This window comes from Chironomus tepperi, unplaced genomic scaffold, assembly GCF_022539635.2.
Source record: "Chironomus tepperi strain 1889 unplaced genomic scaffold, CSIRO-AGI_Ctep_v1 contig_37, whole genome shotgun sequence".
Lineage (NCBI taxonomy): Eukaryota > Metazoa > Arthropoda > Insecta > Diptera > Chironomidae > Chironomus > Chironomus tepperi.
The window spans coordinates 1,292,621-1,312,119 of record NW_027226159.1 but is presented as its reverse complement, the minus strand read 5'-3'; the positions used below and the strand labels follow the sequence as shown (position 1 = coordinate 1,312,119).

Here is a 19,499-nt window from a genome sequence, read left to right as displayed (position 1 = left end):
AAAAGTTTTTTCTTTAATGTTCCATCTGCGGTATCATGTTCACATAAAATTATTTTTAATGCCAAATGAGAGTAACAAATTAATTAAAAAAAACAGCAACAGATATACATGCTGCAAAAAAACGTGGATTTTTCTGTTGTTTTAGGGTATTTCGTTCCACAATAATGTTCAGCAACAACAACAACAACAACTGTATAACTGTTAAACGTTAAGTTTTTGTTAAGTGCAGAATGAGAATAAAGAACTGTGGATTACAAAACTGGACATAGGAATTTAATGTTAGATATAAACAAGCAGAAATCATGAGAAGGCAAATAAAAAAAAGCAGCATAAAGAATATTTATTCATTTGCTGTCTCGAATCATAATTTATCGTAATTTATTTTCATCAAATCAGTGATGAGCACGAAGAAGCCACAATCAGTTACTTGTTTGACCGAAAAAAAAAAAAGTTTTTGACTCTTTAGTGTGAGATTGATGGAAGATATACGCTTGATTTTGTACAGAGAAAATTCATCAAAATGTTGCTGAATATTTCAAAAAAGTTTTGCAATAACTGTTACGTTTTGATGTGTTCGGGGAAGGGATGTTAAGCTGTTGAAATATTTCATATAACTCAAATATAACTTGATTTTATGGAATGAGATTCTTCTTGGAATTTTTTGGAAATAACTCAAGATTTTGTTGGTTCTTTAAGGTTTGGCATATTTTATATTTATAATTTTGATGTAGAATTTGGCAGTTGATAATCTGTACACTTCGACCAGCCTTAATTCAGAAGCGAAGTTAGGGATATCGTGGACTCGGGCCCCGTTTTGAAATTTTCTGACCATGCCCCAACTTAAACAGCATATTAAATATTAGATTAAAAATTCAGTCATCGGATTCTGGATCTTGTATCTCTGTAGGTTCAACCCTATTTAGTAGGAAATATTCTTCTCATTCTTCCAAAAATGACAAATGATAAACATACTCGAATAGCTCACGTCAGTTAATCGGTTCGAAATTCGGCCTCAGGCCTATATGACTCTAGTATGATATTCTATCCGCCGAAATCTCATTTTTGTCATTTAACAAGTTTCTTTTCATGCGACATAAGGTTCATTTAGCAGTTTCTTGGAAGTCACATAAAGTTTAGAATTCATTTGGACGCCATATGGACACCTCCTCTTGATCTGTGTCAATTAGGCAAGCTTTGTCTCTGATTAGCTCTTTGTAACTTTTACTAATTCATGTTCTAAATGCAGGAACTGCAATATTCCGTATAAACCTACAAAATCGATTGTAAGTTGGTAAATCAATCCAAAATCTGGCAATTCAGTCTCTTTCAGGGGCCTCTTTCTCTCAAATATAGCCCATTTTTCTAGAATCAACCTCATCAAGACCATAAAATTCTTTAAACAACGCTAATAAAATCAAAACACAATCCGCAACTTTAAAGCCCATAAGTCAGAAATTTAAAATTCATAAACATATCAGAACCATCCCAGAAATAAAAATTTAAAAGAATATCCAACATCATACCTCATTTCCCTCTTTTACAAATTCTGTTTTTGTTCACATGAAATTTTATAATAAAAAAATTTCTTTGCAGTAACTTGAGACTATATGTACATATGTACAGCATGCCCAAATGTTTTTATATACAACAAAAAGGAAATTGAGCTCATTTTAAGCTCATTCGAAAAGCATTTTTTTACACTTTGTTTTTGTTTCTTCCATTCTTTTGCTTGAGTCTACACACAAAAAACCCATAAAGTGTAGGCATTACAAACAAACATTGTGCCTTAATACTTATGGAAAAAAAAACACATCCGAAAGTAATGTATGAATCATTAGTGCTATTAACATTGAATTATTGTTAATTCATATTTAAGTGTTTTTAAAAGGAAATAATGGACATGAGAAGATTTTTTTTTTGTTGTTCATCACGTCAATCGACAGGTTGTGCGGCATGGGAATTGCGTAGAGAAATAATTTCTTAATTATCATCGCCGTTTTAAGACATTTTGCTAAAATGATTTAATTCAATAAAATTGGCATTCAATTTATCGATTTCCGGAAGAGATTTAGGAGGAAGTTCCAAATTTTAAAACAAAAGTATAGATAATTCGTCTCACATTAATTGAATTAATGAAACATGTCCACAAACTTCAATACAAGTAGCTGTATCAGTGGTGGGCAACCTGTGTGCTGCGGCACAACTAGTATTTCGTCATACAATTCTGGAAATGCCATGAACAGTATGCCTTACCACCAAGATGTCCCGCAACACACAGATTGCCCACCCCTGACCTATATCAACTAGAAAATTCTATTAAGTGGGCATTAATGAGATCTATGGATGAAAATAAATTAAATTAATTAAACGACTTATTTTACGATTTTGGAACGTGCTTATAAATTATCAAGCTCCAACGGTGATAAATAAAATTTGAGGAACGTAAATATTTTTATTTTAATTTAATACACAGACTTCCTAGTGCTTTTTTGGATTTAAATATTTTTATAAGTAATCATAATTGAGTAATTAGCGTCATTGAAGTATTTCAAAATTTGCATAAACTTTTACTTCCGCAAACTATGGGAATATTTTGAAACTGTATTTTAAGTTTATTTTAATTAAAATTCAACTAAAAAATTTATGAAAAATGAAACTTGATGGAAAATACACGAGAAGTACATTGTTGCTAATTTTAAAAGACCGAGACAGCGACTGAGACCGATTCTGAGATTGTAAAGAAAATTTTTATCTTCTTTGGAAGGGTAGACTGGGCAGGACTATCCGAGGATGCACCACCTACTCTAGCTCTGTCATAATTCTATTGTACCAAGGATCGGATTGGATAGGGTAACCTAGATCAGCTAGAATAGAGTAGATGGGATATTTTAGGGTAGAATATCACGTGTACGCTCAGAACCCTCAGAAACGCTCAGAAACCAGATATAGCTCAACTTATATCATAATTGTTCGAGTAGACTGTTTTTAATTTGTTTAGATGTTTGCCTAGTTCCAAGAACGTCTATCGAATATTCCGGACAAAAGTTATCCCTAGACATATACATACAAACAGTGACCTAACAACTCAGGATTGAACTTAATCAATTTTAAATCCAAGCCTTTATTTGAAGCAAATTTATAGCTGAACTCATCCTTTATGTGTTCTCAAAAATATGCCTCTATTCTACCAAAAACAAAACATTTGATTTGGGATGAAAAAATCAAAACAATATTCAAATCAGTCGAATCTGTGTTCCTTTAAGCGAAATATTGTTATTTCATGAGCAAAATATATTTAAATTGAAATTTGAATGGGAAAGGGTAGAGCAGAGTTAAGTCAAACTGAAAATTCGGCTGATTGACATTTTAAATCCGTTTCATTAGCTTTTATAAGAATGTAAAAATGTTACTAGGCATTCAATAAATTGAAGTATTTTAGATGTTAAAGATCTTTGTTTCAAAAAATTCGGAGCTGCTTAATTTGAAGAAATTTGGGTTCGTCCAAAGGACCATTAGCTGCCAAAGCAATCTTAGCTGCATAAGAACTCTTGGAAAGAGACTGTTGATAGAGACTGTGTAGAATTTATTAATACTAATTAGGAAATGGCAGCTATCGATAGAGCCAGTTTCAGACACCAACTAATCTTAACGAATCTTCTTAGACCCTGGTTTAAACCCATGTAAAGTCTAGCTGAATTTTGGTGCTTATTCGTTGTTTTAACCACGTCAAATTGATTTGTGTGATTCGTAACAGTTAGGTCAGGTTAAAAATAAGCTATTCTTGATCAAACCCCCAAAATTAGGAACATTTCCATCAAATCTCTTAAAAGAGTTCCATCCCTTGAATCTCATTCATTTTAAAATATCATTTTTGTGCTGGAAAGTTATAACTTATAACTTATTGTTGCTCGCGTACGATAGAACATTTTTTATTATCTCCTAACTACACACATTTCATATAACAATGTGTGGGAAAGGGATTAATCATTATTTATGGCGAATGCATTTAAAATGAATTGAAAAAAAAGTATTTTTTTTATAATTTTTTTATGTCTGGTAATAACCGAGAATCGGAAAAAGAGAGAGAAAGAATATTACACACAAAATATATCGATTTATTATATTTCCAAGCTTCCCGTAGTCAATAAAAAGAGGCACTTTCATTTGCTCTTTTCGATATGGGTCGGTCATTTAACTTCCTGTTTCACTATTCAAACATTCTCATATATTCCATTATAACATTTGACACTCAACATGGGTTTGTCAGCATAAACTTTAAATGAAAAAAAAAAAAAATAGCAAAATTTACATTTTCTTTTAGCATTTTTTTCGTACGTTATGGCTCATGGGAAGCAGCAACATGAGAGAACGATATAGTAAAAAGGCATATGCATGTGGAGGTCAAAGAGTCAGTAAATAAATTGTCTCGGTATGAACGTATGATTAACATTAGCGTGATTTTTGAAGATTTGACATGTTTGACCTGTTCAGTCTGAGGACTGATGTGCTCCTCTATCCCTCTATCCCTCTATCCCTCCTATCCCTCCTATCCCTCCTATCCCTCCTATCCCTCCTATCCCTCCTATCCCTCCTATCCCTCCTATCCCTCCTATCCCTCCTATCCCTCCTATCCCTCCTATCCCTCCTATCCCTCCTATCCCTCCTATCCCTCCTATCCCTCCTATCCCTCCTATCCCTCCTATCCCTCCTATCCCTCCTATCCCTCCTATCCCTCTATCCCTCTACCTACTTGACAATTGAACTCCCTAAATATGAGTTTTTGCCTAGATTCACCAAAAATTTAATAGAATTCAATAAATTTATCTTAAAAGTCATGAGTTCGAATCTCACCAAAACAATTTGTTCTGTGTCTTATATGCTCAAGGGCCACTTTTTTGCTAAAAATTCATATCAATTCCAAATCATCATTGCGCGTCCATTCTTTTTACCATCACCAAGCTCCTTACACTCAATGTATTTAATGAGCACATGTGTATGTGTACCAAAAAATGTTCTTACTTTAACAGACATAAAAAAATAATAATATTTTGAGACTCAAGAAACTCTTTTTTTCTGATGCCAACAACCTGGCATATTTTAACACCATCTGTTGCTTACTCAAAACGTATAAAAAACGTACAACAACAATTGTGTTGCCAAAAAAAGAGTAAAAATTGTGAGCAGAAAAAAAGGCACAAAAGAAGAAGAAGAAGGAAATGAGCTTCAATGGAGGAGATGGATATGGATAAAAATGTAAGTTAATAAAAAGAAGGCATTATCCGAGGAGCAATAAAGCAATTTTTTGGACATTTTGCGGTATATATGATACCATTGAAAGTATAAAGCCAGTGCTGGAATTTCAAGATCATGTACTTCTTTTTATTTTCTTCCTTCTTAACAATCAGTCGTTTTGAATCTTTTTTTTTTCTTTTCACTCGCTTTATTTGGTACATATAAATGCTTTCAATCAAGGGGAGATGAACCTTGATCGAGAGATGTGATATGCTGTGTTTTATGTTTGGTGATCGTAAAACTTGAGAGGTCAAAATTTGTTGTTGATTTTAGTGCGATTGAGAAAGGATTGAGGAAATGAAGTTTAGGATTGATTGAGAAAATTAGAATTGATTGATAGTAAAGAGGTCTATATTATGGGAAACTATGAAATTTAAGAAGGAAGCTAGCAATTTATTATGAAATTTAATCTCAATTATATTCAAGATTAACTTCAAGTGCTTACTTCTTAGACAGCTTAAACAGAACTAATATTGATTAACTACTGCAGCAACATACTCGGACAGACATAATGCATGCTCATAAGTGACTCATTTTGACTGAAAATACTCATAAACATGCTCATTTAGGTAACTAAGTTCACTGTCTGTATAGTTCAATAACATGTCATAAGAATAATACAGACACCAGAGTACCGTTATGTTGCCGATTTGATAGCAACACGTGATGAAAAAAGTGAAATTTGTCTCATTGTAAAATTCGGGCTATATTTTAAAATTAAGGTACCCAAGAAAACGTCAATGCTGTGACTATGCTTTCCCAAGATTCCGGTCCCGAAATTTTTCCGGTCCCGGTGCCGAGAAAGCATGGCTGGGACAGAAACATAAGTGCAATACAAGAGGAAAACGTCATGAAGCTCAAAAACTATTGTATAATGCGCAGAACAGTCATAAAATAATGGCAGCATAACGTGCTGGCTCCTGGTGACAAAGTCAGGAGCAAAAGTAAATAAAAAAGTATTGTTGTAACCTAAGTTCCAAATAGGCTCATGGTTACAGTAAGGAAAGGTGATCTAGGTCACCATAGAGCCAGTGATTAAATTGTTCTTAGAATATTCATTTGGAGACAGTTTTAGATCTGCTTCAGATTGACTATAAATTGACATACTAGTCATTAGCTTGTGGTCAGATTTATATCTCATTTTGAGGACATTTATGGACGTAGTTAGAAATCTTTTGAGGCTAGGCAGCAGGATTATGAACCCAAAATACCGTTCCTAGTTACGCCATTGAGTACATAAGCTTACAAATCGAAGATCCAATTCTCATCCAGACCTCAAATATCAAGAAACATAAATTTTCTGTGCCCTTAATTTAACCTCAAAAATCCAACATACCAGAATAAGTCAAAATCAAGTCTCTCCCATCCCACAAATTCACCCAAAAATTACCACAAAATTTGCAAATCATTCCCACCAATAAGCTCTTTTCCCTTTGCTTTTTTGAACTTTATTTCACTGTCTCATGCATCATTGTTGTTGTTCACTTCTTCTCCCGCTTATTTGCTAAAATTAAGTCTTACTTATTTCTGTACATATAGAAATAAAAAGCAGAACATCATGATATGAAAATTTCATGAGAAAAATTGAATAGAAGTGATTTTTTTTTTATCTTTTCATGTCTCTCACAGAGTCGTAAAGTCAGTAATTTACATTTTGTTTGATTTGAATTTGTTAATAAATGTGTCTCACGATTTTTGATAAGATCATTGGCTCACCGTCAATGAATGAATGAATAGAAAATTTGCATAATTATAAAAATTTTATAGATGTTATGTTTGGGGATTAGAAAACTATTATGATGAGATTTAGATTGACATAAATTGGCTGTAAATTGCTTAAATTTGACAAAAAAAAATTGTCAAAATATTATAGAAATGCGATAAGAACTAAGAATTGGGTAGGAGATGTCTTTAAATATTCTTATTATTATCTTGGATGTTTAGCTATTTATTAGGAACATTTAGATGCAAGTTTAGGGATATTTGGATGTTAAATGAGGAAATTAGTGGACATTTTGCTTCTACGTTATTTTTTCTATGGATCATTAGTACTTTAAGGTCCATGCGGAAGTAATAAATTTGCATATGAATAGCTGCAATTTGTTTTGATGGATACAATATAGAAGAAGTAATTGGACCGTAAATCTAACAATTAGAAGCTTTTTCCTGGCAATATAACGGACAATGTTGTGAGGTTCAGGTTGGTAGCATTGGAGTTCATTTGTGTTGCTCGGCAAACAGCTTAATACAAAATAATTTAACCCTTGGATTATAAGCATTGCATAATTAATAGACAGCTTATCCCCAACATTCCATCCACAAGACTGTCCTTTTAATTATGAAAAAGGTACAAAAATTCAAAAGCCTTTAAAAAATTTAAATCAAAAAATCCACATCAACTTGAAACTTTTCCCATGAATTTGACAGAAATCATCATAAAAATTTCAAAAGTCTTTACGTTTCCTCTTACATTTCAGCATGTGTAAGGAAATTTCACATATGAGAAAAAAATGACAAAATTGTTTTAAAATCAAAAATGTTAACATTATTGTCAAGTAGAACTTGAGTAAATATTCGAGCAAAAAATAAGTGAATGAATGTGGAGTTTGGGGATTGTTGGCAAATGACGTTTATAATAGGGAGTATGCATTTGAAAAGATGCACCTGAGATCGTGCCACGTGACACATTAGTGCGTCCTACAACACATTAGAGTGTCGTGCAACTCATTAGTGTGTCGTGTAACACAGTAGTGTGTCGTGCAACACAGTAGTATGTCGTGTAACACAGTAGTGTGTCTTGCCACACAGTAGTTTGTCGTGCAACACAGTAGTATGTCGTGTAACACAGTAACGTGTCGTGAAATACTGTAGTGTGTCGTGTAACACATTAGAGTGTCGTGCAACTCATTAGTGTGTCGTGTAACACAGTAGTGTGTCGTGCAACACAGTAGTATGTCGTGTAACACAGTAGTGTGTCTTGCCACACAGTAGTTTGTCGTGAAACAAATTAGTGTGTCGTGCAACGTAGTAATATGTTGCAAAACGTATTAATATGTCACACAACATAGTTTAAGACGCTACACATGAGATACTCACTAAAATACTCCAGTATCTCATACGGACATCACCTGCGAACGACTTTCCGTGCCAAAAAGTAAAATCTTTCATTTGCCAAGCCAACAATGTTGACAAAACAAAGCACACAGCAAAGCAAACAGAAGAAAGAATTCATTAAATTGAGATCAAAAACTTCTTTTTTTTTTCTTCTTTTGAACTTTTCAGCACAAATAACAAAATAAAAAATAATTTGAAGCAAAAAAGTGTATTTTTGTGTCACGTGAATATTAATTTTACCAACTATATACTTGCACTTAGCTTTCGGCTGCCATACGATACACACTATCGAACAGATTATGCTTTGAAAGCGAAACGACAGACAATAAATGTCGATCTCACTTTTTAAATTCAATTAATTTTATTATTTTTTCTTTTCTTTGATGCCATAGATGGCTTTTTGAATCTTTACAGTTCCAAGTGCTCTTGAAGAAAAATTTCCAATTGACTAGCTTATTTACATTTTAAATAATGGTGTGAAAATTCAAATTGAATGAGTTGAAATAATCATTGTGAGGTATTTTGATTATATTCGAATATAATAAGAAGGAAACAAGTAATGTGAATGTCTAAAATATGACCCTTTTATGGATTTGCATCTCTCATGAGATCTCATTTCAAAGCTCATAGAGCAACGAGATGAAATCACGCTGGTTAGAAAGTTATTGTTTTTGGGTTGAAAAATGGGCTGTAAATTGTGCATTATTTTAGATTTTAGTTGGGTCGGGAAGGATCAAAACTGGATCAAGACTGGTTATGGGTAAACATATAAATTTTTTGGAAAGAGCCTGGGAAGGAGGCTGTTGATTGAAACAGTATGGCACTTGTTGTTGGCAACTGGCAAATGGCAGCCAGCGAAAGATCCAGTTTTAGACATCAGCTTAGAAAAACCATGGATCACAGCTGATCTCTACGAGCAGTGAAAAATTGTAAGTAAGTAAGATTCCGTATCGTATAGAACCACCATCGGAGAAATTGGCGATTGAGTTACATTCACTTGCTTGGGACTTCATTTGAATGAGCCTCTTAAACTCTGTGACCGAACCTTCTTTAGTTGTTGTCAGTAGATTAAGTAGCAATATTAAGCTGCAACTTTATATAATTGTTAATTGCTTAACCCTAGTTTTAAGTTGAAATTCAGAAGATAAAGAAGCTATGAATCCAATTTGACAACATCTCAAGTGACTAGACAATAATGACTACTAATAATAATAAACTAGACATAATGTTCAGTAATCAACTAAAACTACAGTCGACTAATGACAAATTGTATAGAAAATTCCTATATGTCAAGTTATTAACTTGACATTATGTTAGGTTGTCTACTCGGGCATTCTAGTGTCTAGTAACCATAACCGTTATAAGCTAGCTGTTAACTAGTCTTAATGAATTTATCCATGATGCAGCTTTCTTGACACTAACTTTTGTCCTTTCTGGTCATTGAATAGTAAGATCAAATTCCAATATGAAGCTCAGTCCCTCAAGTTTCTACTGACCAATCAATCAATTTCAAAATAAATCCCATAATTCCCATAAAAACCACAAAATCATCTTACATCTCATCAAATCAACATACAATCCAAGAACTCAGCCATCAAATCTAAATATTCACCCGCATATTATCATACAAAAGGTTGTTATGCTATGAAGGTTTTACAAAACTGCTTGAATACAAATTAATAAATTCCTTTAATTAAAAAAAAAATTTTCTCATCATCATTATCAGCATCAGCATCATTGTTACCCTTAAAACACCATACAATATGAAAATTATGGATAGTTGAGAAGTTTTTAAACTTTAACATTTTTTTTTTAGGTTAGTTGAGATGGAATCAAAACAAGCAACAAATGCGACAGCAGACTTGACGTTATGGAATAAATGGTATAATAAAATTACCAATCTCGACTTTGAGATTTCCGCCTCAGCCGGCAAACAGGAGCGACATAAAACCCACTAGATAATCATCCCATAAATCCTTTAAGTAAGCAACAGTAGACAGTACAAATAAGAAAAGAAGTTCATCTCTTAAAAATACTCAATAGCTCGATTACATAAGACACAAATCCGCAGCAACATGCTATGTGTAGCAGTTTTATATCCAATTCACATCAAAAAACCATTCGTTGACATTGAGAATGAGAAAACTAAAAATGTGTATTTAAGTTTATATCTTATGGCAATTTGTGTCGCAGGTTGAAAATTGTTTATTTCTTTTCTTTCTTTTTTTGTGGACGTCAACATGTCTTTTTCTTGAAATCGACAAAAGATGTTCCGTTCTTGATACTCTTTCTTGCGTTTTGAAGTAGTTGTATAGTCATCAATGATGGCAGATGGCTTGCATGTCCTTTAGTAATGTATTCATATTGGTTTATGTAGTTTTGGCTTCATGTAGTTTTGGGAACGTTGTTGTTATAATAAAAATAGGTAGAATAGTTTGAGGATGTGGTTAGAGAAGGTTGAAGAGAAGATAGGTTATCATATAGGATATGTTTAATATTTAGTAGTAAAAGTAAGAATGGCTTTATATCAGTGTTTCTTAAACTTTTCATTAGGCAAAAATTAAGCACTGTTTCGACGCGACACAGTAAGCCACATACATGTCTGGTAAATTTTGTGTTTCGTTGAACACTAGTCCAGCAAAACATGGTTTAAGAACCACTGCAACAGTGTCTCAGGCAACACAAGGCACTATTTAGCGACCATTTGGAGTCACATGGTGTTTGGAGTCTTTTGGAATCCATATGAACTCCACTTTCTAATGCGTGTCGCTGGAATGTGTCGGATTTTGGGTAATATTGTTCTAAATAATGATCCATACAGCAACGTTGAATTAATGAGATACCAGCAAAATTTGATGATAATGTAGTTCAAAATAAGCTATTTTAGCTTTATGTATTTTCACGTTTAATTAGTACAAATAAACATTAATTGAGTAAAATTAATCTCTAAACTCCTTATCGATCAACGAGTTCGAATCTCGGTAAATAATAATAAGTTTTGTTGTCCGCGTTCCCAAATAGTTTGAAAAACTATTTTTTTTTGCAATTTTTTTAAATCAAATTTATCAAAAAACAGTAACTTTAACTGTTAAAAAATTTTATGATTTTTGCATGTTTTGCCAACTCTGGCTTGGATCTTCTTAATCATCCCTAAATATTTCCGAGATTTTGCATTTTTTTGTAACCTTCCTGTTCATTATTCTAATCTAATCCCACATTAAAAATGCAAATAAATAAAAGACAATAGCCCCAACTGACCTCAAGTATGAATATTCCTTAAATACCTTCATAAACCTTCTCATTTTTAATCTCATCCCATAAATTCTATTAAATAAACCGTAATGTGGTCTTAAAAATTATATAGTCATTTAACCCGATCGGCACAAACAGTTCATGGCAGTCAATTGGATGGCAAATGATGTAAAAGTGGGAATTTTCATATTAACTGCAATTAAAGCCATTTGGATATTTTATGACTATGAATTGGCTGATTTCATGTTAACTGCTACCCGTAGGATGTCATTTAGTTACCATGAGAAACCTGCATTGATCGGGTGAGCCTTGAAAAAAATATATACATATCCCATAGACAATAGCATGAACTACAATTATTAACAGCACTAAGGATGAAGTTTAGACTCATCATTAAAATAACCTCAATGATGATGATGAATCCGTAGCTTGAAGGCATATAAGAAGTTCAAATATCTAATAAAAAAAATATGATGGAAAGTTTCTCTTGCAGCTCTAATTTTTTTGCAGTTCGAAAACAATATTAAATGTTTATTGCCGTATGTTATGCAACGATAGACGGAAGGTAACATCGTAAACTAAATAAAAAATTATTGAAATCAAGCTTGACTTTCTCAGAATGTATGTACATCATTGAGTACATTGTAGATGGGTCAGGGGTGGGCAACCTTTAAATTTTGAGGGGGCACAGCAGAAAATAGGATTGACTGAAATTGCACATGAAGTGATATAGCTGAAAATTATTGTGCCGCGACACACAGGATGCCCACCCCTTGCCGTACATGATACATATTTCAAAATGTGCATAAATTTCACAAATAGAACTGAAAATGATGAATTTCTCATCGCTTCCATTCCCTTTTTTATTTTTTCCTTTCATCTTGCAAAATGCCTGTACATGCACAGCTCGAGACAATTTTTTATTTTACCTTATTTTTTTGTGTTTGCTTCCTTGTTGTTTCTCTCTCGTGCCGTTGTTGAACAAAAATTGACTTTTTTTTTCTTTCTTTTTTTTTTGATCTTTTCGCTCAAATTCACTTGGGATTCAACTTATTTTTTATGCTTGATATTTTTTTTTTGTACCTTTATGCTTGGCCTTTAAATCGTGCAACACAAAAATTTCTTTTTTTTTTTGAGATTTCTTGGCAATCAACACTTGATATGAGATAGAATATTCTCTTTTAAGCTGCTTAGAATTTGACTTTATGTGGGCGATTCCTCAAACTTTTTTTAATTACATTCCATCAAGATATATCTTATTTAATTTGAATCACTAATGAAATGGTTCTTCCACTCAATAATTTATTCAAATTGGCCAATTTTGAAATTCACAAGAAAAAATTCACTTTTTGGATGTTAGATCCACACTTGGTCAATTTATCAATCAGTCTTGAATATTTTTTATTAATCCACAATAACTTATAATCCACAATAATGTTTAATGTACTGAAAAAAAAAATAAATCCAAAAAAATTCACGGTTTTCTGATCAGCAGAACTGAATTAAAAAAAAGCGTACGAAAAAAATTGAGCGCGCAATTCACCGTCAACATCAATTCATCGACTGCCTTATAGTTTTCACTTTACAGACTGAGAAAAAAAAATTATTTTTTTCTTTCTTTTGTGTAAAGTTATTTTTATATTTAACTTTATATAAAATATATACACAACCGTGGTATTATTGAGCAGACATGGACAGTGTGTGAGTCTTTGATTACAACACATATACAGCTGTATAAGATACAGCATAAGAATTGTTGATGCGGCAATTACGGAGTCAAGTTTACATTCAATTCTTTTTTTTGTTAAGAACATGTGTATGGATGCTGAAAGCATCAAGCCACTTTTAATTAAAATTCCATTCAATTCCGTCTTTAAATTGGTCTGTCAATTTCATATAGTATATCCATTCTAAAGAGATGGTTTTGGGAATATAACCACGATTAATTGAGCATAAGCTATTTTTTTTTCATCCTCGCTTGCAATTCGGAATCAATTCATTAAAATAGTCAGCAGAAAATTAAGTGCAATTTAATTGTCGGTCTATTATCGTAATCAATACACACAATAGAACTCTCTCTCTCGCTGGTGCTATTATAAAGCAAAATATCCAATTTCTGTGTATACCTGTTGAAAAACTGAAACATTTCAAAAAATAAGTTGGAGGATTTTTTGGGTCGATGGTGGTTTAGAGCGCATTTTATGAAATTATAGGAAATTTGGTGGAAGATAGTTGAGGTGACTGCTACTGGATGCTCAGGATGATTAATACTGACTTTTTTGGTACTGAACATATTTGTATTTAGGTATCCAAGAGTCGAAAATCCAAAAATGAATTCTAATGCATATCTAATATTAACCTGCTTTGACCAAGACTCTTCAAACTGTGTTGCTCAAATTGTGCTCCGCGACACCCTTGGCACCTCTAGACGCTCTCAAAAGCAGTTAAACTGAGAGTAACGCTCAATAGCATGCTCATCTAGTATAATTAAGGCAACCAAACTCTCGAGACTATTCTCTTTGCCTTTTAGGTCACATCAGAGCTCGAAGTCGTACCCGATTTTGTATGAAAAAGTCAACTTTAGTCGACAAGACTCAATATAAAATGCGAGTCAACTTTGAGCTGTTGGGCACACTAGTCTTTATTAAAGCCTTTCTATAGTGTCTTTTAAGTAGGGCGGCTATCTGCTGTATTTATGCCGAGACGCTGCTGTACTTTTCAGCCTGGCTGCTGTTTCTTGACAAAGCCTCAAGTTGTCCCGATTTTTCCCAAAAGTGTCCCGAAATTTTGCGAAAATCCTCAGGCCACCCTACTTTTAAGGGAGAGGGGAGATCCCCAAGGGGGTTTAAAATGACAATTTTTCATGTAACATAATGAGTAATGAATGAGTCACGGATTTAAAAGAATTGCAAATGATTCTAAACATTTTTGAGTGTTTCACCTGCTAAAAAATTTCAGAACTGCATGAAACAATCCAGACATCCCGCCAAACTAACCACAACATCATCCCTTTTACTCATCCAAAAGACAGACAAAAGACTTATACAACTACCTGTACATCGTACACACCACATCATGTTAAACTATTTGCTATTGTTGCATTTTTTGTGTATATGCTCATGCACCTGTACGGTTATGCCATGCTCTCATGCTCACATTACACAAAATATTGTATATGATATTCTTAGTTTTTATATTTAATTTTAAACCTTTAGCATGCATGGATGAGTTTTATGAAAATTTCATAAAAAAATATATGTATACAGAGACACGAACAAATAGCGGCAGTCGTAAATTGCTGTGGGCATGACGATCAACAAGTAATAATGGTCTGCTATTCATTTATAAAGATTTAAATTTTAAGGGATTTAGATGATGTTGTGGCATGCTAAATTGGATTTAAATTTACAGTGTGACTTGACTTATTTTTAAAGCTTTAGCACTAATCCATTTGGGCACTGCTTATAGATTTAAGAATATGTATCTGTTTAACACTAACACATGTGTAGACTCAACACAAATACAATCGCATTGCATACATATAAAGGCACACAAAACAGGTTTTAAAAACCGATTACCATTCTCATGTATGCGTGCATGTATAGAAAGTCACGAAGAATTGTATCAGCCAGCAGACTTCAATTATAGATATATATCGAAAAATAAGTTCATTTAAAGTCCAAGTGTGAAGGAAACGGATTGGTATTTTCGAATGTGTACAGCATTAATGTTTTCATTATGAATTGTCCTTTAATTGGAAGTTGATTGTTGATTATCAACAGGAAATATTTTTAAGTCGCCGAACTAGTTTACATGATTGACAATACAAGAAGTTATCGAAATGTACCAGAAAACTTTATAAATGGAAATAATAGCATGAATGTGACATTTAAATTGAAAGTTAAGGTAGTGGAATTTTTGTGATATGAAAATCAGGTTGTATCAGTGACCTGAAATTTTAATTGTTGACTTAAGGCAGAGAGACTTAAAGCAATTGTTGTATGTCCATTTTAAGAGATGATTATTAAGGGATAATTATTATGGAGGAATTTAAGTACAAACTAATTAATTTTATTTATTTTGAGTCTTGCAACTAAGTTGTGGATTTAATTTTAATGAGATTGTGTCTTTGTCATCACATTTTGTCTCTTGCTTACTTCCTTCTCTGGTCATACAGATCAATTGCGATCCATGACCTCCTTTAGACGCCTTCTAAAACTGACTCTATCGCTGGCTTCCGTCTGCCAATTATCGATGCCAAATGCAATGGCATCTCTATCGACAGCTATTGACAGCTATTGGAGATATCAAGAGCGCGCTACAATTTGTCTCAATTTTTGAACTATTTAAAAATTGCAAAGATCTGGTTTCTTAATTAATTCCTGTATCATTTGCTCTTTAATAAAAGATCAGATCTCATCACGTGTGCCTAATTGCCAAGTAGAAGGCGCCATTTGAGGAATGCTATGGATTACAAATGATCTGTTAGACCAGCGAATAAATATGTGGAAAGACAGGATGAGCAGTGATTTATACTTCAATAAACTCATACTCAATAGTAGATCCCCAAGAAGGTGGAGAAAGGGGAGTTGGGTTGATACCAAAGTGAACTCGAGTATAAATAACTTTGAATGAGGTTATACATAAAATCAGAACCCAGAGATTGGCAATCCTACAGTACTTACTGTAGCCTCATAGAGTGTCTAATCATTGCTCGGAGTATCTTATATGAAAATATAACATTGGACAGCAAAACCCATTGATACATTACCACTTTTCCTACCTTAAAATATGCAATCACTAGTCCACAACTCTAAATCAACAGAATCAATGCGCCAAAACTGATAAAAATCAGCAATACTCTGAAAATAATCACTAAACGATCTCAGACAATATTTTCACTTCCATCCACAACCAGTCACGTTGTCCTTCATTCATCCCCTTTGGCGTCAAATGACTGACATTACTATAATGATTATAGTAAAAATATCACACTATTGATATTAATACTATAAACCTGCCTACGCATATACATGTTCTAAGGACATCAGATTGAGATAAATTTATATAAATATTGATATTTGAACATGAGTAGAATAAATGGCTGTTCATTGTCTGAATTAATTCTGAAAATAAGCACCAAAAATAAAATTTATGCTTCCTTTTGTACTGACAGTTATTTTGTCGCTGTAGATTGTTTCAAATAGAATGTTGCATGTAGGTTGAGCATGTTTATAAATAAAATTACGTCATCTCGGAAGTTAAGCTGTGTTTTGTGTGAGACAGCATTGGAACCTTACAAATGTTTTTTGAATTAAAGCTCGGATAAGGTTTTGGCTGCAAAGTTGTTGATTTTAATGAATTTTTAGTATTTTTTGTAGGAGCTGCCATCATATTCTAGATGAATTTTGAGATATTTATTAATTTAAGAATCAATGATGCTGTTGGAATTGATCTATTTTGCTTAACTCATCAAGCATTCTTCTCAAAGCTATAATTTTCTAATCAACCCTCTTAAATGTCATATCCCTTAATTAAAACATCTATTTTGATAGGATTTATGACCAATAAATTGACAAAACATCCAACAAATCTTCAGAAAATCTCATAAAAATTTACATAATCCATAAAACGTTTCGATACTTTACCAATCGACCCGAACAGCACGATGTTACAATTTTCACTGCTATTAAAAATTGGGCAAATGCTTTTAAATGTTAGCCAAGAACTGATGTCATCGTGCATGGCACTTCCACCACGTCTTGTCATCTCCATATCTTGTCTTCAGGGCGTCTCTAAGTCTTGTCGTCTGGGCACCTCCACAACTAGTCTTCAGAGCTTCTCCATCTCTTGTCGTAAAAGCACCCCCATGCCTTGTCGTCAGGACACATTCAGACCTTGTCGTAATAGCACCTATGTGCCATGTCGTCAGGACACGTCTCCCAAGTCTTATTATCAGGGCTACTCTACACCATCCTGTCAGGGCACCTCAAAGCCATGCTGTCAGAACATATCCACGTCTTGTTGTCAGGGCACATCTAAAACTTGTTATCAGAGCACCTCCATGCCTTGCCATAAGGACACTTTCTTGTCGTCAGTACACCTCCATGCCTTGATCTCAAGGCCCCTCCATGCCTTGCCGTGATTACACCATTGTAGCTGTGCCCTACCAACTACACTATGTATGCTTCTCGGACAAACTCGTTATGTGATCAACAAAATCTTTATTCAGGAAATTCATGTACATTTTATAGCATAAAATTTAAACATCAGTACATACCCTATTGTTATGACAAAATATGGTAATTTTAATGATTTCTGTATGATACATGCTACATGCCAAATGAGTTGTTTTTGACTTTATCTCAGGTTTTTGTATTTTATTATGATATCATAAATTTATTGTGGACATTGTTCACATAACTATAATAAATTTTTGTCGATAACATCGTGCAATGTATTGACAATAATATCTATATTTTAAAATAACATCCCATGTCAGGATTTCCAACAGATCCTTCAGGACATAAACATTCATATCCAGTTTTTGTTGTTATGCAAACTGCATTTTCACCGCAAATGTCTTCAAAACATCCATCGGAATTGTTATCATCTGGATTTGTATCTTGTGTGGTGACAGTCATGAATAAAAGGCATAAAGTCTGAAATGAATTTTGAGAGGAATATATTGGTTGATATTTTGTTATGGGTCGAATGGCACAAGTCATATTGATGATTTAAAATCAGGGCATCAAGTTAGTGTGGCATTGGATTGCCCGAATAGACAAGGAACATACTCATGAGCACATTGAGGAACATTATTGAAAATGGTGTAATGGACATCACGAAGGTTGTTATTGAAAACGTTGGTTCCCCTAATATTGGACAGTTGCATGGCCCAGGGTATGGGTATTCCAATCCAATGTACCTATTCACAATTTCTACGTCGCGAATACACAAACAGAGTTGGTGCAACTAGAAACAGCGAAAAAACACCCAAATTCAATTAGAATTTCCCTGGGATTGAACCCAAACCGATATGATCGGTAGTCTGACACTCTAACTGCTAAGCCACTGCTGCTTTTTCGTTGCTGTCTCCGAAATTGAGCATGCTCAATTATATTGCATGCTTATTTAGGTGTTTTTATGCTTACTGTCTGTTAGAATTCCCTTGCAGACAACGAGCATTCTCTGAGTATACTCACTTTTGTGAGCATGCTTAGTATGAAAAAATCTGCCTTAAGTATGATCATTAATGTGATTTGTATGCAAGGGATTGTTGCCGAATTTAAATTAAATCCAGACTCTAGTCAATCCCAAACTCACCAGCAACAAAAATTTCAAATTCATTTTAGTCCAAACCAAATTTAAAAACTTCCAAAAATGCAGCTAATTACTTAAAAATTCAAAACAATTCTGAAATTTATAATTTCTTTCATCCGCCTTTTATACTATCTTCAATTTGTTGTTTTTATTATAAGTTCTGGAAGTTATGCACATATTTGAAAGTAAACTTGTTTACGCTTAAAAATCAAATAATATGGAAATAAATTTCTTTCACATGCAAATATTTGTAGGATTTCAAATTTGTTATATCAGTAAGTTCATTGAGTTACATTGCTACCGTCATAAAATACCAATTATATTGTGATTATCATAAGTATAGTTGAGTCAAAGAATGAATTTATTTTACAATTTTATTAAATTTTTGGACTTTATGAAATTCTTATGGTTGGGGTTTCTGGAAGTCTCGGTGTCGACTGATGTTTAAGACTGAGATCGGAACCGAGAACAAAATCGGGACCGAGACCGAGACTTGGACTGATATCAAGATCGATACT

At 33.3% G+C, this 19,499-nt stretch overlaps 1 protein-coding gene across 1 annotated transcript in view; it reads right to left on the bottom strand.

The window, feature by feature from the left end:
• LOC139098753 (probable basic-leucine zipper transcription factor Q) overlaps window positions 1-13,085 on the bottom strand; it is a 90,925-nt gene extending 77,840 nt beyond the window's left edge. The window contains exon 1 of the mRNA XM_070651042.1: window positions 12,588-13,085. The gene's annotated coding sequence lies outside the window, so the exon portion shown is untranslated. The remainder of the gene's footprint in view (window positions 1-12,587) is intronic.
• Window positions 13,086-19,499: the final 6,414 nt, after the last annotated feature.